Raw genomic sequence first — 25,129 nt, 5'->3', positions numbered from 1 at the left:
CATAGCATACACATAAGATGATGGTATTATAGAGACATTCTCAGGAATAATTGTATTATCTACATCTACATCTACATCCATACTCCGCAAGCCTCCTGACGGCGTCGGGCGGAGGGTACCTTCTCCCTTCGATTCCAGTCTCGTATTGTTCGTGGAAAGAAAGATTGTCGGTATGCCTCTGTGGGGGCTCTAATCTCTCTAATTTTATCCTCATGGTCTCTTCGCGGGATGTACGTAAGAGGGAGCAATATACTGCTTGACTCCTCGGTGATGGTACGTTCTCGAAACTTCAACAAAAGCACATACCGAGCTACTGAACATCTCTCCTGCAAAGTATTCCACTGGAGTTTATCTCTCATCTCCGTAACGTTTTCGCTATTACTAAATGATCCTGTAACGAAGCGCGCTGCCCTCAGTTGGATCTTCTCTATCTCTTCCATTAACCCTATCTGGTACAGATCCCACACCGGTAAGCAGTGTTCAAGCAGTGGGCGAATAAGTGTACTGTAACCTACTTCTTTTGTTTTCGGACTGCATTTCCTTAGGATTATTCCAATGAATCTCAGTCTGGCATCTGCTTTACTGACGATTAATTTTATATGGTCATTCCATTTTAAATCACTCCTAATTCCTACTCCCAGATAATTTATGGAATTAACTGCTTCCAGTTGCTTACCTGGTATATTGTAGCTAAATGATAAAGGATGTTTCTTTCTATGTATTTGCAGCACATTACATTTCTCTACACTGAGATTCAATTGCCATTCCCTGCACCTTGCGTCAATTCGCTGCAGATCCACCGGCATTTCAGTACAATTTTACACTGTTACAACCTCTCGACGTACTACAGCATTATCCGTAAAAAGCCTCAGTGAACTTCCGATGTTATCCACAAGGTCATTTATATACACTCCTGGAAATGGAAAAAAGAACACATTGACACCGGTGTGTCAGACCCACCATACTTGCTCCGGACACTGCGAGAGGGCTGTACAAGCAATGATCACACGCACGGCACAGCGGACACACCAGGAACCGCCGTGTTGGCCGTCGAATGGCGCTAGCTGCGCAGCATTTGTGCACCGCCGCCGTCAGTGTCAGCCAGTTTGCCGTGGCATACGGAGCTCCATCGCAGTCTTTAACACTGGTAGCATGCCGCGACAACGTGGACGTGAACCGTATGTGCAGTTGACGGACTTTGAGCGAGGGCGTATAGTGGGCATGCGGGAGGCCGGGTGGACGTACCGCCGAATTGCTCAACACGTGGGGCGTGAGGTCTCCACAGTTCATCGATGTTGTCGCCAGTGGTCGGCGGAAGGTGCACGTGCCCGTCGACCTGGGACCGGACCGCAGCGACGCACGGATGCACGCCAAGACCGTAGGATCCTACGCAGTGCCGTAGGGGACCGCACCGCCACTTCCCAGCAAATTAGGGACACTGTTGCTCCTGGGGTATCGGCGAGGACCATTCGCAACCGTCTCCATGAAGCTGGGCTACGGTCCCGCACACCGTTAGGCCGTCTTCCGCTCACGCCCCAACATCGTGCAGCCCGCCTCCATTGGTGTCGTGACAGGCGTGAATGGAGGGACGAATGGAGACGTGTCGTCTTCAGCGATGAGAGTCGCTTCTGCCTTGGTGCCAATGATGGTCGTATGCGTGTTTGGCGCCGTGCAGGTGAGCGCCACAATCAGGACTGCATACGACCGACGCACACAGGGCCAACACCCGGCATCATTGTGTGGGGAGCGATCTCCTACACTGGCCGTACACCACTGGTGATCGTCGAGGGGACACTGAATAGTGCACGGTACATCCAAACCGTCATCGAACTCATCGTTCTACCATTCCTAGACCGGCAAGGGAACTTGCTGTTCCAACAGGACAATGCACGTCCGCATGTATCCCGTGCCACCCAACGTGCTCTAGAAGGTGTAAGTCAACTACCCTGGCCAGCAAGATCTCCGGATCTTTCCCTCATTGAGCATGTTTGGGACTGGATGAAGCGTCGTCTCACGCGGTCTGCACGTCCAGCACGAACGCTGGTCCAACTGAGGCGCCAGGTGGAAATGGCATGGCAAGCCGTTCCACAGGACTACATCCAGCATCTCTACGATCGTCTCCATGGGAGAATAGCAGCCTGCATTGCTGCGAAAGGTGGATATACACTGTACTAGTGCCGACATTGTGCATGCTCTGTTGCCTGTGTCTTTGTGCCTGTGGTTCTGTCAGTGTGATCATGTGATGTATCTGACCCCAGGAATGTGTCAATAAAGTTTCCCCTTCCTGGGACAATGAATTCACGGTGTTCTTATTTCAATTTCCAGGAGTGTATATTGTGAATAGAAACGGTCCTACGACACTCCCCTGCGGCACACCTGAAATCACTCTTACTTCGGAAGACTCCTCTCCATTGAGAATGACATGCTGCGTTCTGTTATCTAGGAGCTCTTCAATCCAATCTGATAGTCCATAAGCTCTCTCTTTGTTCATTAAACGACTGTGGGGAACTTTATCAAACGCCTTGCGGAAGTCAAGAAACACGGTATCAATCTGGGAACCCGCGTCTATGGCCCTTTGAGTCTCGTAGACGAATAGCGCGAGCTGGGTTTCACACGACCGTCTTTTTCGAAACCCATGCTGTTTCCCACAGAGTAGATTTCTAGTTTCCAGAAAAGTTATTATACTCGAACATAATACGCGTTCCAAAATTCTACAACTGATCGACGTTAGAGGTATAGGTCTATACTTCTGCACATCTGTTCGACGTCTGTTCTTGAAAACGCGGATGACCTGTGCACTTTTCCAATCTTTCGGAACGCTACGGTCTTCCAGAGACTTACGGTACACCGCTGCAAGAAGGGGGGCAAGTTCCTTCGCGTAGTCTGTGTAAAATCGAACTGGTATCCCATCAGGTCCAGCGGCCATTCCTCTTTTGAGCGATTTCAATTGTTTCTCTATCCCTCTGTCATCTATTTCGATATCTACCATTTTGTCATCTGTGCGACAATCTAGAGAAGGAACTACAGTGCAGTCTTCCTCTGTGAAAAAGCTTTGGAAAAAGACATTTAGTATTTCGGCCTTTAGTCTGTCATCCTCTGTTTCAGTACCATTTTGGTCAAAGAGTGTCTGGACATTTTGTTTTGATCCACCGAGTCCTTTAACGAATGTGAATTGTGCTGAAACACGAAGGAGTGCAAAGTAGCTAAACCGTTTGTTTCACGGAGACCACTGGAACGATCCTGGTATAACTTTTAAAGAAATAATGAAATCACTTCGAATATTCGATCATCCTGAGACCATCACGTAATTCAAAGACGAGGAGAATGTCACTTGTATGCAATTAATCTTCAAACTTGCATTTATTCAAGACCTGAAATTCTACGAGTGCTCCGCTATCCATCAACTCAAGAAGAAGAAGATGTTTGAGAATTGTGTTGTGTTTGTTTATGAAAATGTGAAATTACTTTTCAGTGGGATTAATGAAAATAAGTGATTTTTTTTGCCTCACAGTCTCTGTTTCTCTTCCTTTCTACCTAGCTCCTACTCAGATAATGTTTAGCTTTGCGTAGATCCTACATCTATGGCTTTGTTCAAGTACGGGAGATATAATTTCAGCCATGATTGATATATATCTTTGGAAGCGGACACGATCACGCGTCGCCTGTTCCCAAAAACCATTACGTGCAGCATGACAGGCGAAATCCCTTGCAATCATTACATATATTTTGTCTCCCTGCATCTTAAACGTCACCTTCCTCATGCTTCAAACTAACTTCTAGTGCATCTTTCACAACCTTTACATGCATTCATACGTTTGTAAGGCTATGGATTTGTGAAAAAACATCCGCTACTCCGTGTTCTGCGCTCATAGGGAGTACACGGCTCCTGGTACACGCGACCCTCGGGGACCACAGCACAGTGTAAGTGTCGTGGTATCATTTGTGTATTTCCCTACCCAGGCAGTCGTCCGTAATACTGTCTGGTGCCACTGGCGCATTGACCTAAGTTTCTTAGCACCTAGCATCAAACCAGTCTCAGGACTGAAGACCACAACAACAACAACATGTGTGTTGCGGCGTGTGAAAATTATCTCCCATCTTTTGCTATTTCCAGTATGGCACCTGAGGATGGGCTTATAACAGTCCGAAACCGGTCGTGTGAAAACAAAGTGATGTACAACTGAAGCGGTATTTTCAACCTCTGCTATAATGCTTGGTTGCGGATGTTCTGCCAACAGGATTGTTTGCTTCTATTAAAAAAAGGTGAAGAAAAAAGGATTTAGGCTTTCGCTCCTACTGTTCAATCTGTACATCGAGGAAGAAATGACGGAAATAAGAGCAAGGTCCTGGAATGGAATTAAAATCAAGGTGAAACGATATCAATGATAAGATTCGCTGACGACAATGCCATCCTGAGAGAAAGTGAAGAAGAACTACATGATCTACTGAATGGAATGTACAGTGTAATGAGTACATAGTATGGATTAAGAGTAAATCGGAGGAAGACGAAGGTAATGAGAAGTAGTAGGAATGAGAATAGCGAGAAACTTAATGTCAGGATCGACGGTCACGAAGTAGATGAAGTTAAGGATTTCTGCTACCTAGTTAGTAAAACAACGTGTGACGGACCTAGCAAGGAGGACATCAAAAGCGGACTAGCAATGGCAAAAAGGGAATACCTGCCCAAGAGAAGTCTACTAATATCAAATATCGGCCGTAATTTGAGGAATAAATTTATGAGAAAGTACATCTGGAGTACAGATTAATTTGAGGAATAAATTTATGCCAAACTACGTCTGGAGTACAGTATTGTTTGGCAGTGAAACATGGACTGTGGGAAAACCGAAACAGAAGAGAATTGAAGCATTTGACACGTGGTGCTACAGACGAATGGTGAAAATTAGGTGGAGTGATAAGGTAAGGAATGAGGAGGTTCTGTGCAAAATTGGAGAGGAAAGGAGTAGGTGGAAAACACTGATAAGGAGAAGAGACAGGATGATAGAACATCTGTTAACAAATGAGGGAATGACTTCCATGGTATCAGAGGGAGCTGTAGAGGACAAAAACTGTAGAGCTAGACAGAGATTTGAATAAATGCAGCTAATGATAGAGGACGTAGGTTGTAAGACAAATAATCAGCAATGGCGGCCAAAGACTTCCGGCATAAGAAGTCAGCCTCATTCTGCCAACGGTCTTGTCAAAGAGGGCGGGGGAGCGGATAGAGGTTCAGGGCACTCTCTTGTCCTAGAGGTGGGAAATTGCTTCTAAAGGCGGAAGAATCAGCAATGATCAACGACATGAGGATGCAGAAGGCAATGGAAACCACTGCATTATAGACACGTAACGTGTATCCACAGGACATGTGGCCTGTATTTGAAGAAGTGTCATGATGATCTCTCCATTGGCGAAAGATTCCGGGATAGTCCCCCATTCGCATCTCCGGGAGGGGACTGCCAAGGCGGAGGTTACCATGAGAAAAAGATTGAATAATCAACGAAAGGATAACGTTCAACGAGTTGGGGCGTGGAATGTCAGAAGCTTGAACGTGGTAGGGAAACTAGAAAATCTGAAAAGGGAAATGCAAAGGTTCAATCTAGATGTAGTAGGGGTCAGTGGAGTGAAGTGCAAGGAAGACAAGGATTTCTGGTGAGATGAGTATCGGGTAATATCAACAGCAGCAGAAAATGGTATAACAGGTGTAGGATTCGTTATGAATAGGAAGGTAGGGCAGAGGGTGTGTTACTGTGAACAGTTCAGTGACCGGGTTGTCCTAATCAGAATCAACAGCAGACCAACACCGACAACGATAGTACAGGTATACATGCCGACGTCGCAAGCTGAAGATGAACAGATAGAGAAAGTGTATGAGTATATTGAAAATCTAATAGTCATGGGCGACTGGAATGCAGTTGTAGGGGAAGGAGTAGAAGAGAAGGTTACAGGAGAATATGGGCTTGGGACAAGGAATGAAAGACAAGAAAGACTAATTGAGTTCTGTAACATGTTTCAGCTATTAATAGCGAATGCCCTGTTCAAGAATCACAAGAGGAGGAGGTAGACTTGGGAAAGGCCGGGAGATACGGGAAGATTTCAGTTAGATTACGTCATGGTCAGACAGAGATTCCGAAATCAGATATGGATTGTAAGGCGTACCCAGGAGCAGATATAGACTCTGATCACAATATAGTTGTGATGAAGAGTAGGCTGAAGTTCAAGACATTAGTCAGGAAGAATCAATCCGCAAACTAGTGGGATACGGAAGTACTAAGGAATGAGTCTGGCGATATACCATCTGACTTTCGGAAAAGCATCAATCACACAATTCCGAAGACGGCATGAGCTGACAAGTGCGAGAATTATCGCACAATCAGCTTAACAGCTCATGCATCGAAGCTGCTTACAAGAATAATATACAGAAGAATGGAAAAGAAAATTGAGAATGCGCTAGGTGACGATCAGTTTGGCTTTAGGAAAAGTAAAGGGACGAGACAGGCAATTCTGACGTTACGGCTAATAATGGAAGCAAGGCTAAAGGAAAATCAAGACACTTTCATAGGATTTGTCGATCTGGAAAAGTCGTTCGACAACATAAAATGGTGCAAGCTGTTCGAGATTCTGAAAAAAGTAGGGGTAAGCTATAGGGAGAGACGGGTCATATACAATATGTACAACAACCAAGAGGGAATAATAAGTGGACGATCAAGAACGAAGTGCTCGTATTAAGAAGGGTGTAAGACAAGGCTGTAGCCTTCCGCCCCTACTCTTCAATCTGTACATCGAGGAAGCAATGATGGAAATAAAAGAAAGGTTCTGGCGTGGAATTAAAATACAAGGTGAAAGGATATCAATGATACGATTCGCTGATGACATTGCTATCCTGAGTGAAAGTGAAGAAGAATTAAATGATCTGCTGAACGGAATGAAAAACATAGTATGGTTTGAGAGTAAATCGGAGGAAGACGAAGGTAATGAGAAGTAGTAGAAATGAGAACAGCGAGAAACTTAACATCAGGATTGGTGGTCACGAAGTCAATGAAGTTAAGTAATTCTGCTACCTTGGCAGTAAAATAACCAATGACGGACGGAGCAAGGAGGACATCAAAAGCAGACTCGCTATGGCAAAAAAGGCATTTCTGGCCAAGAGAAGTCTACTAATATCAAATACCGGCCTTAATTTGACGAAGAAATTTCTGAGGATGTACGTCTGGAGTACAGCATTGTATGGTAGTGAAACATGGACTGTGGGAAAACCGGAACAGAAGAGAATCGAAGCATTTGAGATGTGGTGCTATAGACGAATGTTGAAAATTAAGTGGACTGATATGGTAAGGAATGAGGAGGTTCTACGCCGAATCGGAGAGGAAAGGAATATGTGGAAAACACTGATAAGGAGAAGGGACAGGATGATAGGACATCTGCTAAGACATGAGGGAATGACTTCCATGGTACTAGAGGGAGCTGTAGAGGGCAAAAACTGTAGAGGAAGACAGAGATTGGAATACGTGAAGCAAATAATTGAGGACGTAGTTTGCAAGTGCTACTCTGAGATGAAGAGGTTAGCACAGGAAAGGAATTCGTGGCGGGCCGCATCAAACCAGTCAGAAGACTGAGACAGATGACCCACAAAAATAAATCGTTGTTCTGACTGAAGCACCCACAGGCGCCACAGGGTATGAGAGTATTGGTGGCCGGTGGGGGGGGGGGGAGGGGGCAGCACTGAAACAGGAATATGGCCGCCTCTCGCACGGCAACGAGCGACGCTATGCAGGGCAGTGCATGTGACTTGGGTGAGTTTTGGATACCTGTCCCCACAGCCACCGCTGTAGTTGATAATAGTTGTGTTGGCGAATATAGGGAAAAATTAAGTGCAACTCTCTAGATTTTTAAATATATGCCTTAAACAAATAACAATAATTAAGTCATCAGCATTCCAGAATAATCATTATATGCTGTAATGATGCGATCACCTTTCAGACCTTGGGTCCCAGGATGGAGCAGTTAAGTCGATCTTTCTAACATTTCTCTCACTCACTCAAATACTTCCATCTCTTCTTCCAGAAGGGAAATGTCACACTGCCTTTCAGCAGTCACCTCCTCACGCTCCCATGCCTGTATTGCACCCTTACCGTTATTGTTGTTGTTGTGGAACACCAATCCATCTTACAGAAGTTTTCTACATCAAGATATTGATTTTAATAAACAACAACAACAAATTTTCACTGATTTTGCCTACAGACAGATGTTGATTATACATAACTACGAAAAAAAAAGTTCGTTCCAGATGGAAGTGACGACTCCTCGTCATCCTTGTTGATGCATACCCCTACTAGCATCTTATCTTCCTTTTTATCTATAGCAACATCTGCAATGATAGATAATATATCCATCACACAACTGTATACGATGAAAGAAAGTCGAATGGCAATATATTACAAATTTACTTAAATTCTTCCGGCATTTCGGCCTCCAGTAGCAGTTCAATGTCAGTCAGCTGCTGCTCTAATGTTGCAACAGCGAGATCAAAAATTATATAAGCACTTGTTACAATCTGAATATATCAAGAGCTGTTTCCTGAACATGTAAGCTATCACAGAGAATTGAAGATGTGCTTACATAATGGTAGCACATCTTTTCTGCCTTTCTGGCGACTTTCAGCTTCCAGCTGGTGTTCTACTTCTGCCAAAACATGGAAAATGAATGTTGCAATAGCAAGAAAAAAGGACTTCTATGACCACTGGTTACGAAAATGTATCACACTCTCGAAAAATTTGAATATTTTCGCTACGAAATTTTATAACTGTCGAAATTTGAACACATAATTTTCTTATAAACACTTACATGGCAACTGCCCCAAGTTTGGCTGTTTAACAGTACCACTACCGCTGGCATCATTGCTAGCAGCCCGCAGCTCGAGGTCTTGCCGTAGCGCTCTCGCTTCCCGCGCACGGGGTCCCGTATTCGATGCCCGGCGGGGTCAGGGATTTTCTCTGCTTCGAGATGACTGGGTGTTGTGTGTCTCTCTTCATCATTTCATCCTCATTCACTCGCAAGTCGCCGTAGTGGCGCTAAAGAACTTGTGGAGTGGCGGCCGAACCGCCCCAAGACGGGTCTCCCGGCCACCAATGCCATACGCTCAATATTATTATCATTACTGCTGGCTGACCGTTTCACGTTGCAGGAATCACTCAGACACAACTAGGCACTGTCAAATACTGATGATGATTGTGATGGGGTTGGGCTTTGGGCTTTATATATCCTCAGACTCCACCCTCTATTTTGCAGACGACAAATAGGAACTCAGAGTACTATATTGGCAAGTTACAACTGGCCCTCATTTTTCTTCAAGCAGCCTTGGTGCAGGTTTCTGAGGAACAGATCACATCTGTGGCGGAGAGAAAGTTCTGAGACGAATGTACTTTGTTTACTGCCAAATGGCTGGAGAACTGGACCCAGCTGCTAGCTTTAGATTAACACTCTTTGTTCATTCTGAGGTAAACAGATAGCTTGATACTTCTGATGTCAGCTACATCCCTCAAATACATATTGTTAGTCAAGGTACAGCTGTGGGTGAGGACGCTAACCTCACCTTCTTCTTCTTCTTCTTCAAGCTGGCTTGGTATGGGTGACTGCTGTTGCAGACAAAAAAATTCTGTGAAACAGATAGAGGCCCCTTCTGAATACATCCAGCAAGTGGATGGAAAATTGGATGTATCTTCTACCTTTAGAAGAACACCCTTTGTTCCTTTAGAGACAGACAGATAGTGTGGCACACTCAATGACAGCGGCACCCTTCGAAATACACTCCTGGAAATGGAAAAAAGAACACATTGACACCGGTGTGTCAGACCCACCATACTTGCTCCGGACACTGCGAGAGGGCTGTACAAGCAATGATCACACGCACGGCACAGCGGACACACCAGGAACCGCCGTGTTGGCCGTCGAATGGCGCTAGCTGCGCAGCATTTGTGCACCGCCGCCGTCAGTGTCAGCCAGTTTGCCGTGGCATACGGAGCTCCATCGCAGTCTTTAACACTGGTAGCATGCCGCGACAGCGTGGACGTGAACCGTATGTGCAGTTGACGGACTTTGAGCGAGGGCGTATAGTGGGCATGCGGGAGGCCGGGTGGACGTACCGCCGAATTGCTCAACACGTGGGGCGTGAGGTCTCCACAGTACATCGATGTTGTCGCCAGTGGTCGGCGGAAGGTGCACGTGCCCGTCGACCTGGGACCGGACCGCAGCGACGCACGGATGCACGCCAAGACCGTAGGATCCTACGCAGTGCCGTAGGGGACCGCACCGCCACTTCCCAGCAAATTAGGGACACTGTTGCTCCTGGGGTATCGGCGAGGACCATTCGCAACCGTCTCCATGAAGCTGGGCTACGGTCCCGCACACCGTTAGGCCGTCTTCCGCTCACGCCCCAACATCGTGCAGCCCGCCTCCAGTGGTGTCGCGACAGGCGTGAATGGAGGGACGAATGGAGACGTGTCGTCTTCAGCGATGAGAGTCGCTTCTGCCTTGGTGCCAATGATGGTCGTATGCGTGTTTGGCGCCGTGCAGGTGAGCGCCACAATCAGTACTGCATACGACCGAGGCACACAGGGCCAACACCCGGCATCATGGTGTGGGGAGCGATCTCCTACACTGGCCGTACACCACTGGTGATCGTCGAGGGGACACTGAATAGTGCACGGTACATCCAAACCGTCATCGAACTCATCGTTCTACCATTCCTAGACCGGCAAGGGAACTTGCTGTTCCAACAGGACAATGCACGTCCGCATGTATCCCGTGCCACCCAACGTGCTCTAGAAGGTGTAAGTCAACTACCCTGGCCAGCAAGATCTCCGGATCTGTCCCCCATTGAGCATGTTTGGAACTGGATGAAGCGTCGTCTCACGCGGTTCGCACGTCCAGCACGAACGCTGGTCCAACTGAGGCGCCAGGTGGAAATGGCATGGCAAGCCGTTCCACAGGACTACATCCAGCATCTCTACGATCGTCTCCATGGGAGAATATCAGCCTGCATTGCTGCGAAAGGTGGATATACACTGTACTAGTGCCGACATTGTGCATGCTCTGTTGCCTGTGTCTATGTGCCTGTGGTTCTGTCAGTGTGATCATGTGACGTATCTGACCCCAGGAATGTGTCAATAAAGTTTCCCCTTCCTGGGACAATGAATTCGCGGTGTTCTTATTTCAATTTCCAGGAGTGTATATGTTGCTATTTTCGTTAGCACAGAGTTGTAGGGTAGACACTAACCTTCAAAAAGAAATCTATTTTTCATGGTAGATGCGCAACAAAGCGCGCCTTGAGAGCAGCATTGTACACTAATATCATCTGCTGATTTCCAACTGCTGGCTGCCGTCTCCCTGTGGTGTGGGTTGTGTCATTTCAGGCCACCTGAGAGTTACAAAGATGCGTGGGGCAGCGCCGTTTCACCTGAAGCCCCCTCGGAGCAGGGGAGGAGGTGGTGGACAAGGTCCTGTTAGGATCCGAAAGGCAAGACAGCTGCAGCGGCCATCATAAATGTGGTCTGGTGGGGGATAGACGGAGATTACCGCCAAGGTTATGCTAGGTGGTGTGGTGCAAAAGGTGTAGAAAGGATCAACCCTGGCACACCTCTACTGCACTCATGCCCGGGAGAGCACCATGGAGCGTCTTAATGACTTTGTAATTGCAGTATACAAAGCAACTGGAAGTTGAACAAAAATATTCCTTTCCTATGAAATGTCCATCTCAGAGCATAATTCAACTGTTTCCCAGCCTCTGAGGTATTTTTTTCCGATTTCTACAATCTATTCCTTTCTAAAAACCATTTTCCATAAAAAATTTCGATTACTACAATGTCCTCTGAATTTGTCAATTGAATTGTACAGCGAAAATTCAAAATTGCCGCCGAAATTCGAAATTCACGCCAAATTTCGAAATACCCTCCAATAGGGTAGGTGGGAGAGAGAGAGGGGTGGGGGCGGGGAGGAGTGATGGTTCAGGCTGAGGAAAACACATGGCGTCATCCAGGGGTGGGTGGGGGTGTGGTTGGGGCTAATTAATTGGTCAGTTTAGTTCATTTGGATATCAATTTGATATCAATACAGCGCTGGGGCCGCCCTTGCCCTACTAGTACTATTATGTATGTGACAAACACACTTAAGTGTGTCAGCTTCTGGTAAATTTGACCTTCACCATAATCTTAATCCTTTCGATCACTCTTGGCCCCCAAAATATGTTAAAAATAATTTTACTCAGTGTACTTTTATACGTTAATTTTCAGCTTTATTATTAACTTTATTTATTGTTCAACCTTCCAGGACCCAATATTTCCCTGGACTACATTTACGAGGGGCATTGTCCAGTGTTTGACATAGGCTCACTTAAACATATTTTAATCGGTCAAGTGATAACAGAATTTTTTTTGAGTCATCAGTCTTCTCACTGAATTCCTCTGCTGTGCCAACCAATTCATCTCAGGGGTAGCAGTTGCATCCTACTTCTTCAACTGTTTGCTTTATGTATTCCAGCCTCTGTCTTCCTCTAGAGTTTGGACCCTCTACAGCTCCGTCTAATACGTGGCAGTTATCCGCTGATGCCTTAACAGGTGTCTTTCTTCTGGTTAGAGTTTTCCATACATTCCTTTCCTCGTCGATTCTGCGGAGAACCTCCTCATTTGTTACCTTATCTGTCCACCTTCATTTCACCATTCTTCTGTAGCACCACATCTCAATGGCTTCGTTTGTCTTTTGTTCTGGTTTACCCACAGTCCACGTCTCACTACGATAAATGATGCCCTCCAAACTTACATTTTCAGAAATTTCATCCTCGAGTTGAGACCTATATTCGATACTAGCCGACTTCTCTTGGCCACGAATGTCTTTTTCGGCAGAGATAGTGAGCTTTTTACGTCCTCCTTGCTTTGTGCAATTCAGCTCATTTGCTGCTTAGGAAGCATAATTCCTTGACCTCGTCTACTTCGTGATCCCCAATTGTAATGTTAACTTTCTTGCTGTTCTCATTTTTCTACTTCCTCGAGTTACCCTCAGTCCATATTTTGTACTAACTAGAATGTTAGTTTCAGTCAACGCATCCTGCAGTCCTCCTTCACTTTCACTGAGGGTAGCAATGTCATCAGCGAGTCTTATCATTGATAGCTTTTCACCCTGAATTTTCATCCCACTCTTAAATCTTTCTTTTATTTCCCTCATTACTTCTTCGATACGATGTACAGACGGCACGGAAGGGGGTATGGTTATATCCCTGTCTTACACTTTTTTCAATCCGAGCACTCCGTTCTTAGTCTCCCCGTCTTGTTTTTGCCTCTTGGTTCTTGTGCATATTGTATATTACCCGCCTTTTCTTATAGCTTACCTCTATTTTATCCAGAATTTGGCCAATCGCAACACCAGAACCACTCTGTTGTCTACTTTTCCTAAAGCCAAACTGATCATCATCTAACAGATCTTCAATTTTCTATTTCCATTCCTCTGTATATCATTGTTGTCAACAACTTGGATGCATGAGCTTTTAAGTTGGTTGTGCGATAATCCTCGCACTTGCTGGCTCTTTCAATCTTCAGAATAGTCTGTATGACGTTTTCCCGAATGTCAGATGGTATGTCGCCAGACTCATACATTCTACATACCAAGGTGAATAGTCGTTTTGTTGTCACTTCCCCCTACGATTTTAGAAATTCTGATGGAATTTTATCCATCCCATCTGCCTTATTTGATAATAAGTGTTCCAAAGTTCTTTTAAATTATGATTCTAATACTGGATCCCTTTTCTCTTCCCTGTCCAGTCCTCTTTAGTTTTCTATCAATTCGTTAGACAAGTTTTCCTCGTCTTAGAGGCCTTCATGTTCTCTCTCCACCTATTCGCTCAGTTTATAGTTACATATCTTAAATCCGGTCACTCTAGTTTTTATCAGCTGTTCCATGTTACATGGTACTGGCCCCGTCCCCTTTTTACTTTAGCTCTGCATCACTGTCTATTGGTCAATGATCAGTTTCTGATTCCTAATTTCTTTTCTTCACTTTTACAAACTGGACATTCATAACTGATGATGGTCTTTACCAAATGAAGAAGGCTGAGAAATTTGCGTAGCCACACCATCTGGTACTCTTCAGCATTCTTTAAAAGCTCCCTGTGTTATATGACAGCATTTTAAGTAACCATCCATTGGTATGAAATTACAAATCGTATTTCTTACACACGAATAGACCGGTTCCTTGTGAATCACACATGGTTTCCTAACCAGACACATAATATTTTCTTCCTTACGTAAACCTACTCACTGATTACTTTGAAATAATTGCATATATCTTCATTTCCTCATTATCAAGGTAATAATTCCCAAAAATTACTGTACAGATATACACAAGAAGCTGCAACTTTAAATTAGTGAAACCGGTTGTGTGAGCCACTAATCGACTTCAGTAAAAACAGTAGTTGTGCACTATAGGACGATTCATAGATTTTTATATTTTGAAAGTTTTAACAGCTGTATGTAAACAGCTATGTTATACGGTATGAATCGTCTGTCAGTTACGTGTAACTGCTTCAGCGGCAAATGACCTAGTTTTAAAATTATCTGTAACCTACATTAACATATAGAACTACAATAGTTAGTGAGAAAGACCATCTAAATTCCGAGGGTAAACATCTGATGCACATATTCCGAAAGAATGACGGTGGGATTGGGGACAAGAAGTTAGTGCTCTCGATGGAATGGAAACACGGAAATTTTGATGATCTACCAATTGAGTTTCGTTCTTTGTGCGTGTAAGAAGAGTCCTGGAAATACGAGATATAAGATCGACTTCCCGATAACTGAAAAAGACAAAAGAGATGCCACGATCGCTTAAGCACAGTCTATGAAAATTGCAAGATTCCTCCTGGTGAGAGCAGAAGCAACTAAATTGATCAGTCTATCAGTACCTGTGCCGACAGCCGCACTGAAAACCACAGACATATTAAAATTCGATAACTTGAGAAATCAGCAGTTTGTGATCACAATCTCGCGAATAACCATTGAATAAAGTCTGTCGAAACTCAGATCATGTCCCACGCTTCAACATACTTAGATTCTGATATCAGACGAGCATTAGATATTTGAATGTGTAAGAAGAGCTTCAAATTGTATAGTAGATATATAGTGTGGTGTGGAAGCGAGCTCTCGGCTCTAAGAAGATACAGATAAATGAGCAGAATAGTTTATGTTCGTTTGAGAGCAGTATCGCCACTAGCGTAAATATGGACACAGTCTGTGGCAGCATGACGTAATGATGACGTACACCAGCTAATCACAAGCAGTCTGTTGGCTATAAATGGCCACCACATAAACAGCCAAAGTAGCCATGATAGTCATTTGGTCCAGACGTAGCCAATGGAGAACATCGTCGAAAGTTCGAGATTTCACCCAGATTTGACGCGGCAAGTAAACCGAGAACTGTGCAGAGAGCTAATTCGTATCTATGTCAATCCACGCGCGGACCTAGGAGGCGGGGACTTTGTTAGAGAGCAGTATCTGCACCGAGCAAGGTTCTGATAAGCAAAAAGTCTAATAATCAGTTTCGCAACGTCTAATAATCAGTTTTGCAATTAGTCCCAGTAAACGGTAGGAACAATGAAATGCTTTGAAGTGGAGACCCATTGTGGCACAATCCTAGCTCCATCTTTAACTACAAGAAGATCGAAGGCCATCAAATTCGTTTCGGCATCTATCGCGCACAAGTGTGAGCCATGCCAGCACTCCTGGTTGTGGATATAAGAGAGTCTTGCTACGATTGCGCTGTGGAGCTTGACACCTGTGGCCGAGACGCAAATGCAAGAGCGTTGGATGGTGCGGGATCTCAGTCTCGAGTCCTCCTACAAATTAGGAGGGAAACGTGTGGTCCAATGGAGTGATGTATGTAGCGGCCAGCCTCTTTTTTTCTTTTCTTTTCGGCGCTGTATTTCCACAGTGCTACCTCTTTTGGAGGCCGGAGCGTCTGTGTAGAAAGTGCAGGTTTATTACTTGAGTGCTCAGGTAATTGTGTCTTTTGGGGGACATTGGGCTTATTATTTGGTCAATCACGCCTCCAGTCCTATATTTCCTTGAGAAGTGTTTTATCTCTTACAGCTGCTGGTGGCACTTTGACTTTATTCCACTGCACAGATTCTACTGCTGGCACATCTTGAAACTGAACAGTGGTAGGTCGGAGCTATGCGATTTTTCAACTAGCTTCCTAGTGCAATTCTTTATCTACTCCTGAATCGTCTCCATGTTTAGTTCTTCGTGAACTTTTGCTGTGTTCATCAACTAGGGGGCATTGAGAATTAGTTTAAGACAGTTATTTTGTAGTCAGTGGAGCATTTTGACGTTCGCAGCCAGCCTGTGTATTCGAGTTCTGGCCATGTCTCCGAGCGATGGGGCCAGCCCTTAGTCTTCCCCGACGAGTGCATGCTCTTTGTTTGTTTGCCATTGCTCGGTGGCGGGCACATACGTGTAGTACGGTGCGCGTATGTGTGTTGTGGTGTATCCAGCATTGAATGCAGGCCGTTTGCCTGTCATTATTACGGTTCAGTGTACCAAATACAACGAACGGATCAGCAATGCGGGCTCAGCAGAGTGGTTGTAACTGCCGGCTTGCCACTTTCTCTATGTGTGTGTGTGTGTGTGTGTGTGTGTGTGTGTGTGTGGGTGGGTGGGGTGTGTGTGTGTGTGTGTGTGTGGGTGGGTGGGTGGGTGTGCGCGCGCGTCTGTGTGTGGTACGTCGTCTTCGTACATGCTCAGCCTGTCACTGTGTGGATTCCAGTGACACAATCAGATTAGCAAGGTGCTCAGCTGCGGCTATGAGAGATCCCTCGTTGTGTGAGCGACGTTGTTTTCTAGCCCAGTGTGGAAGTTACGGCGTTGTATTTTTTCCAGTGTCTTTGATCTCATGTTTGTCAGGTATTCATTGAGTTTTGTTATTGTTGTCTGCCGCGTCTGAGCTAGTGTCCTTTGTTGAATCGTGTATCTCAGAGAGTGTGGTTCCGGTGCAAATAAGTGGCTTGTTTTCGAATGTGAAACATCCTTCTAGTCTGTACCTGTTGGTCGAATTAGTGTTTGGTTTGGCGTGTCCTTTATCTAACCGTACCTATATCCATGTGTGTTACGTATTGCAAAGGAAAGTTACGTTTTGTTGAGATGTTAAAATGCAAGCTTCCCGCCAGCCCAGTAACGTTAAATACTACTTATTGCGGTGGTAACATCGAGGCTGTCTATTAGCCTGTTCCATATTTGTGAAGCTGTTGATTTTAAGTTACTACAGTTCTATTCCGTTAGCTTTCCAGCAGTAGAAGCACTAAGGTCAATCTAACTGATATACATAGTTACGTAGGTTTAAAATTTTTCAAGTAAACATCTATTTTAATGAATTTGGTAATCGCTTGTAAATCGCTTTCAACCAGAAAGCATCACTGGTTGCGAATTTACAGGAACTGCGAATTTCATATCATAATGTCTATCCGAGAGACACGTGGCTAGTAACTGAAAAAGTGCCATGATCTCTCCATTTGCAAAAGATTAGGGACTAGTCCTCTATTCCGATCTCCGGAAGGGAGCTGCCTAGGGAGAAGTGACTGAGAAAAAGGACTAACGAAAGGATAACGGTCTACAGGTCGGGGCGTAGAATGTCAGAAGTTTGAACTTGGTATGGATGCTAGAAAACCTGAAAAGGGGAATGGTATAGCTCAATCTATATGTAGTGAATGTCAGCGAGGCGAAATCGAAAGAAGACAAGGATTTTTGGTCAGATGAGTATAGTGTACTACCAAATAGCTCTGAGCACTATGCGACTTAACTTCTGAGGTCATCAATCGCCTAGAACTTAGAACTAATTAGAACTAACTAATCTAAGGACATCACACACATCCAAGCCCGAGGCCGGATTCGAACCTGCGACCGTAGCGATCGCTCGGTTCCAGACTGCAGCGCCTAGAAACGCACGGCCACTCCGGCCGGCTAGGGTACTATCAACAGCAGCAGAAAATGCTACAGCAGGATTCCTTATGGGTAGGAACTTACGGCAGAGAATGTTTCACTGTGAACAGTTCAGTAATAGTTTTTTTTCAACGGAATTGACAGCAACTCAATACTAACAACGATAGTTCGGGTATACATACCGACGTCGTAAGCTGTAGATGAATATAAACATGAGGTATACGAGGATCTTGAACGCGTAATTCACTACATACAGGAAGATGACAATCTAATAGTCATGGGGGATAGGAAGGTGGTTTTAGAGGAAGGAGTAGAAGAAAGGGTTACGTGAGAATGTGGGCGTGGTACCAGGTATTAGAAAGGAGGAAGACTAACTGAGTTGTGTTAACAAATTTCACATCGTGTTAGCTTATACTCAGTTAAAGAACCAAAAGACGAGGAGATACATCTGGAACAGGCTGGAAGATGCAGGAAGATTTCAGTTAGATTAATCATGTCCAGGCAGAGATTCCGAAATCAGAAATGGGATTGTAAGGCATACCCAGAGGCAGATATAGACTCAAAGCATGATTTGTTTGAAGAGTAGGCTGAAGTTCAAGAGATTAGTCAGGAAGACCCAAGGCACAAAGAAGTGATATATTCAAGTGTTAAGGAGTGAAGAGATACAATTGAAGTCCTCTGAGCAATGGATATTGTGGTAATGATTGGCTCAGTAGGCAGCTCAGTTGAAGAGGAATGGACATTTCGGCAAAGAGCAATCAAGGAGCTAGAGAGAAAGACGCAGCTACGAGGAAGGTAAACGCGAAGAGACTATGGGTAACAGAAGAAATACTTTACTGGACCCACGAAAGAAGGAAGTACTAAAATGTCAGGTAAGTTCAGGAATACAAAAATACAAGTTCAAATATGGTTCAAATGGCTCTGAGCACTATGGGACTTAACTTCTGAGGTCATCAGTCCCCTAGAACTTAGAACTACTTAAACCTAACTAACCTAAAGACATCACACACATCCATGCCCGAGGCAGGATTCGAACCTGCGACCGTAGCGGTCGCGCGGTTCCAGATTGTAGCGCCTAGAATTGTTCAGACAGTAAGAAACTCAGCCTTCAATTGCAAGAGAAAATGTTTTTTTTAGTTTAAAATTTTTAAACATCTGATTATTGATAGAGAAAATTTAGTTAATGATCAGCTGCAACTAAAGAATAGAAATTATTTCGAAGGATTTCAACTTTTACTCCAGTGGAGTTGACCCATGGTCCGCTTCGAACGGTCGATGCTGTTTCCTATCTGCTTTGCCCCTTTATTTTGTTTGTACATTGTCTCTCCATATATTTTGTATTATACAGGTAATGACACCAGTTGCAAAGGTGTTTCTTAATTTGCCTGTTTTATGTTCAAGATATTTAATGCTTCGCACGCCTGTGTGTCCCAGACTAATGTATTAGTGACTGTAGTGGGGTTTCGCCTTCTTATTATAATATTTGAATGCAAATTTTCCTGCTCTGACTTAGTAACTAGTTCTTAAGAAAACTGTTTAATGTACTGTACCATAGGTATGCATTTATCCATTTGCAGGACTGTTTCTTGTCACATTTTGTTTACAATTTACGTTGCACTAAGTAATTTTGAGACAACTTGTCTCTGGCGCTCACGCATGCGCTTGGCCGCTGGCCAAGCCTTGCCGCTCAACTGCTCGCGACGCCTGGTTTCCTTGTTGCTTACGTGTGACCCTTATTCCTGGCCCGGCGTAGCTCCGTCTGTGTTTTTCCTATTGTTTTTACTGTTGACAGACATAATCTTATGATTATGCTTCTTTATTCTGTATTAGTTTTATTCTGTGGCCAACGTTTGGCCCTCAAAATAATTTAATTTTTGTAAGTATCACGATTTCCCTTAGGCGCTTCAGTCCGGAACCGCGCGGCTGCTGCGGTCGCAGGTTCGAATCCTGCCTCGGGTATGGATGTGTGTGATGTCCTTAGGTTAGTTAGGTTTAAGTAGTTCTAAGTTCTACGGGAGTGATGACCTCACATGTTAAGTCCCACAGTGCTCAGAGCCCAGATTTTCTTATTATGAAATCATTCGATTGATGACGTATTTCAATGTTTAATATATGTCCGTATGGGTTAATTTATAGGTTCTGAAGAAGATACCATTATTGGCATCGAAACGTAGGTAAACTAAAAAAAATATCTTGCAACTGAAGGCTGAATTTCATATAGTCTGATTGCCGGATAGACTGACGCAGCATACAGAAAAGTCAAAACAGCCCACCGTGAAATTAAAATCAAGGGTGTTAATATGAAGAGTGCAACGGGAATTCCACTGCGGCAGAGAGAAGGGATGGATGGAAAGAGTAGATTCAGGGTCTCTATGTCTGTCCCAGGGGGATTTCAAAGGAACGCGATAGGGAATTCACCATCAGAAGCAGAACTTAGAAGAGCTTCGGAAACCTTAAAATCAAATAAGGAGTAGGTAGCATGCCATAAGAATTTCTAAAAGTGGGAACAATATGATCACTCACGTCGGTGAGCAGAATGTATGGGACTAGTGATACACCATCAGTCTACAAGAAAAATTTCATTCACTCAATTCCCAAGGTTTCAAAAGTTTACAAGCACTACAATTATCGCACAATCGGCTTAACAGCTCACTCATCGAAGTCAATTACAAGAATGATGTATAGGAAAATGGAAAAGAAAATAGAGGAGCAGTTAGATGACGATCTATTTCGCTTTAGGGAAGATAAAGGTACCAGAGAGGCAGTTCTGACGTTGCGGATGAAAATGGAAGCAAGACTAAAGAAGAATCTAGACACATTGTTAAGATCTGTCGATCGAGAAAAAGCGTTGGACAATGTAAAATGGTGCAAGACGTACGAAATTCTGAAAAAATGGCGGTATGCTTTATTAAAAGACAGGTAGTATATAATACGCTCCTGGAAATGGAAAAAAGAACACATTGACATCGGTGTGTCAGACCCACTGCGAGAGGGCTGTACAAGCAATGATCACACGCACGGCACAGCGGACACACCAGGAACCGCGGTGTTGGCCGTCGAATGGCGCTAGCTGCGCAGCATTTGTGCACCGCCGCCGTCAGTGTCAGCCAGTTTGCCGTGGCATACGGAGCTCCATCGCAGTCTTTAACACTGGTAGCATGCCGCGACAGCGTGGACGTGAACCGTATGTGCAGTTGACGGACTTTGAGCGAGGGCGTATAGTGGGCATGCGGGAGGCCGGGTGGACGTACCGCCGAATTGCTCAACACGTGGGGCGTGAGGTCTCCACAGTACATCGATGTTGTCGCCAGTGGTCGGCGGAAGGTGCACGTGCCCGTCGACCTGGGACCGGACCGCAGCGACGCACGGATGCACGCCAAGACCGTAGGATCCTACGCAGTGCCGTAGGGGACCGCACCGCCACTTCCCAGCAAATTAGGGACACTGTTGCTCCTGGGGTATCGGCGAGGACCATTCGCAACCGTCTCCATGAAGCTGGGCTACGGTCCCGCACACCGTTAGGCCGTCTTCCGCTCACGCCCCAACATCGTGCAGCCCGCCTCCAGTGGTGTCGCGACAGGCGTGAATGGAGGGACGAATGGAGACGTGTCGTCTTCAGCGATGAGAGTCGCTTCTGCCTTGGTGCCAATGATGGTCGTACGCGTGTTTGGCGCCGTGCAGGTGAGCGCCACCAACAGGACTGCATACGACCGAGGCACACAGGGCCAACACCCGGCATCATGGTGTGGGGAGCGATCTCCTACACTGGCCGTGCACCACTGGTGATCGTCGAGGGGACACTGAATAGTGCACCGTACATCCAAACCGTCATCGAACCTATCGTTCTACCATTCCTAGACCGGCAAGGGAACTTGCTGTTCCAACAGGACAATGCACGTCCGCATGTATCCCGTGCCACCCAACGTGCTCTAGAAGGTGTAAGTCAACTACCCTGGCCAGCAAGATCTCCGGATCTGTCCCCCATTGAGCATGTTTGGGACTGGATGAAGCGTCGTCTCATGCGGTCTGCACGTCCAGCACGAACGCTGGTCCAACTGAGGCGCCAGGTGGAAATGGCATGGCAAGCCGTTCCACAGGACTACATCCAGCAAAAAATGGTTCAAATGGCTCTGAGCACTATGGGACTTAACATCTTAGGTCATCAGTCCCCTAGAACTTAGAACTAGTTAAACCTAACTAACCTAAGGACATCACACATATCCATGCCCGAGGCAGGATTCGAACCTGCGACCGTAGCAGTCGCGCGGTTCCGGACTGCGCGCCTAGAACCGCGAGACCACCGCGGACGGCCTACATCCAGCATCTCTACGATCGTCTCCATGGGAGAATAACAGCCTGCATTGCTGCGAAAGGTGGATATACACTGTACTAGTGCCGACATTGTGCATGCTCCGTTGCCTGTGTCTATGTGCCTGTGGTTCTGTCAGTGTGATCATGTGATGTATCTGACCCCAGGAATGTGTCAATAAAGTTTCCCCTTCCTGGGACAATGAATTCACGGTGTTCTTATTTCAATTTCCAGGAGTGTATGTACGAGAACCAGGACTGAACAATAAGAATGGACGATCATGAACGTAGTGCATCAATTAAAAAGCTTGTAGGACAGGGGTGCAGTCTTTCGTTCCTGCTGTTCTGTCTACACGTCGAAGAAGCAATGAGAAAAGTAAAAGAAAGTTACAAAAGTAGGATTAAAAATCAAAGTGAAAGATATCAGTGCTAGAATCGTCGATGATATGGCTACCCACAGTGACAGTTAAGTGGAATTACAGGATGTGTTGAATGGAATGAACAGTCGACGAGAGCAGAATATGTATTGAGAGTAAATCGAAGAAAGACGAAAGTTATCAGAAGTAGCAAAAATCAGAACAGGGAGGATCTTAACATCGTAGCTGGTGATAACGAAGTAGATGAAGTTAAGGAATTCTCTTACCTAGGCAGCAAAATAACCCACCTTAGACGGAGCATGGTGAAAGGTGGCTACACTGAGCCACAGCGCCAGAGATCGCTAGAGAGCATTGTTCCGCCGCCTCCACGGGCAGTCATTATTGAGATGTGCTAGAAGTCAGTGCTTGTCCAGGACTCGTAGTAGTCAGTTCGTGTTCAGATGTGCTAGTAGGGAGTGCTTGCTGAGATGTGATACTGAAAAGTTCTTGTTGAGATGTGGTAATAGCGAGGCGGTGTGGAGCTATATTGTAATTATGAGAGTGATTTTGGTCAATATATGAAGGTAACGAAACTTGATTTATTTTTCATTATTTCCATGTTTTAAATAATGTGTCATTACAGGTTCAGTCAACAAAGCATCTGGCTTGTGTTCTTGGATTAGAGTGTAATTGTGGATCTCTTGAGTAATTATGGTATTTGTATTTTCTTTAATTAATTCAGTATAAATGTTATTTAAAAATTCTTGTGTTGTTGAAGAAGAACCGTGCCAGATGCGTACGTTGAGTCACACTCCCACACACAGAACAGTTACTCTTGTGCTTGTTGTTGCGTTGGTTTTATAGTTGCTGGGGGCTTAATTAATTAACTGTGTTAATGAAAATTTCCATTTCATTCTTTGTTATTGTTCTAAGCAGTCAGATTGCGTAACAATAACAGTCAGGGCCAACCGTTACGAGACTTCGTAATCGGACAGACAGCTACTAAAGCAAAAAAAAAAATTAAAATTATTTGCATTAATAATTTTATTAAGCCCCCATGCACGTGGCGACCGCTGCTTCGGATCGTCCCTTGGAATCTTCTGATTGTAGAAATAGTAGACAGTAGGATTGTTGTACCAATTTGTAGTTTAGTAATTATAGTCTGTTTTGCATGTGTAGATTTGGTAATTGTTATTCTTATAATGGTATTTTTTTTTCAGAATTTAATTTTGTTGTCTTGTATACGCGTTTGACAATTTAGTGCAATTATTTCAATTGTTCGATTAATCGTGTTTGAGGGAAACATTTCGTGTGAATGGTATTGTTGGAGATAAAGTGTCATTGTGTGTAATTTTCATATAGTGACGAGTTTTGTATGTTTTGTAAATGATTACGCGATCGATGATAAAGGCAAAAATGATGGATAGTGAGAATGACGAAATTGTTAACATGGCGAACTCGCCAACAGAGGAAAACAGTATCATGAATAATGGAGTTGAAAACAATGTAATAAGTCGGGAAAATAGTCCGGAACCATTTCAAAATTTTTCTCAATCAGAAAATTCACAGAATACGAGATTAACGACAGAAAAATCTGGGATAGTATCGAACACAGATAGCTTTACTGCTATGACGAAGGAAGTTAGTTTTGCGGGAAATGTTAGGGGCGAAAAGAATTTCGAACCAGTTACTATGGAGCAGTTGATGAGTGCAATATTAGATTTTCGATCTGAATATAAAACACGAATGGAAACATGGTTAGACTCAATGAGATCACTAATAGGAACAATTAAAACTGAGACGAAAGCAGTGGGATCACAGTTACGATCTGAATTAGAAACTGATATGGGAACAATGGAAACACAGTTAGACTCACGAACAGGGACATGTTTCAAGAACATGAATGATGAATCAAAGAAAGAAATTAGAGAAGTACAACCGATTTTGAAGGCTCACAATAATAGCTTAATTTCAACAGAAATCAGAAAAGAGGAACAGGACAGAGAACGGGAAGAAAAAGATCGCGTGACAGTACAGAAATTTTCAGAGTTAAATTTACAACGTGCACACGATAAGAAAGAAATAATTGAAAGAATCGAGGAATCCGTACCAAATGACAGAATAAATAACTTAACGCAACAGTGTGGACAGTTAACTACTAAATGTGACAATACCGAAAACCGAGTCGCGACACTTACGGAAGACGTAAATAATCAGAAAGAACAATTAAGTGACTCATCGGAAAGAGTTGAGGAGGTCTCAGATAAATTGACAAGTGTTAGTTTAGCAGAAGGGTGTGAAGAAAGTAATCTGTTTCATTTACGGGATGCAACAAGAGAGCGCCAGGCGCGCGAACTTGACAATAATCGACATTGGGACTGGGGCAGACGCGGTAGGTCTTTGTCGCCGCGAGGCGGAAGCTTTGACTGTAAACACTTCTTGACTGTTCGGAAATTTAGGATCTTTTGTAATTTTAAGAATGACATACATCCATGT

This window comes from Schistocerca nitens, chromosome 4 (assembly GCF_023898315.1).
Source record: "Schistocerca nitens isolate TAMUIC-IGC-003100 chromosome 4, iqSchNite1.1, whole genome shotgun sequence".
Classification (NCBI taxonomy): domain Eukaryota; kingdom Metazoa; phylum Arthropoda; class Insecta; order Orthoptera; family Acrididae; genus Schistocerca; species Schistocerca nitens.
Note: the sequence above shows the minus strand (reverse complement) of the source record.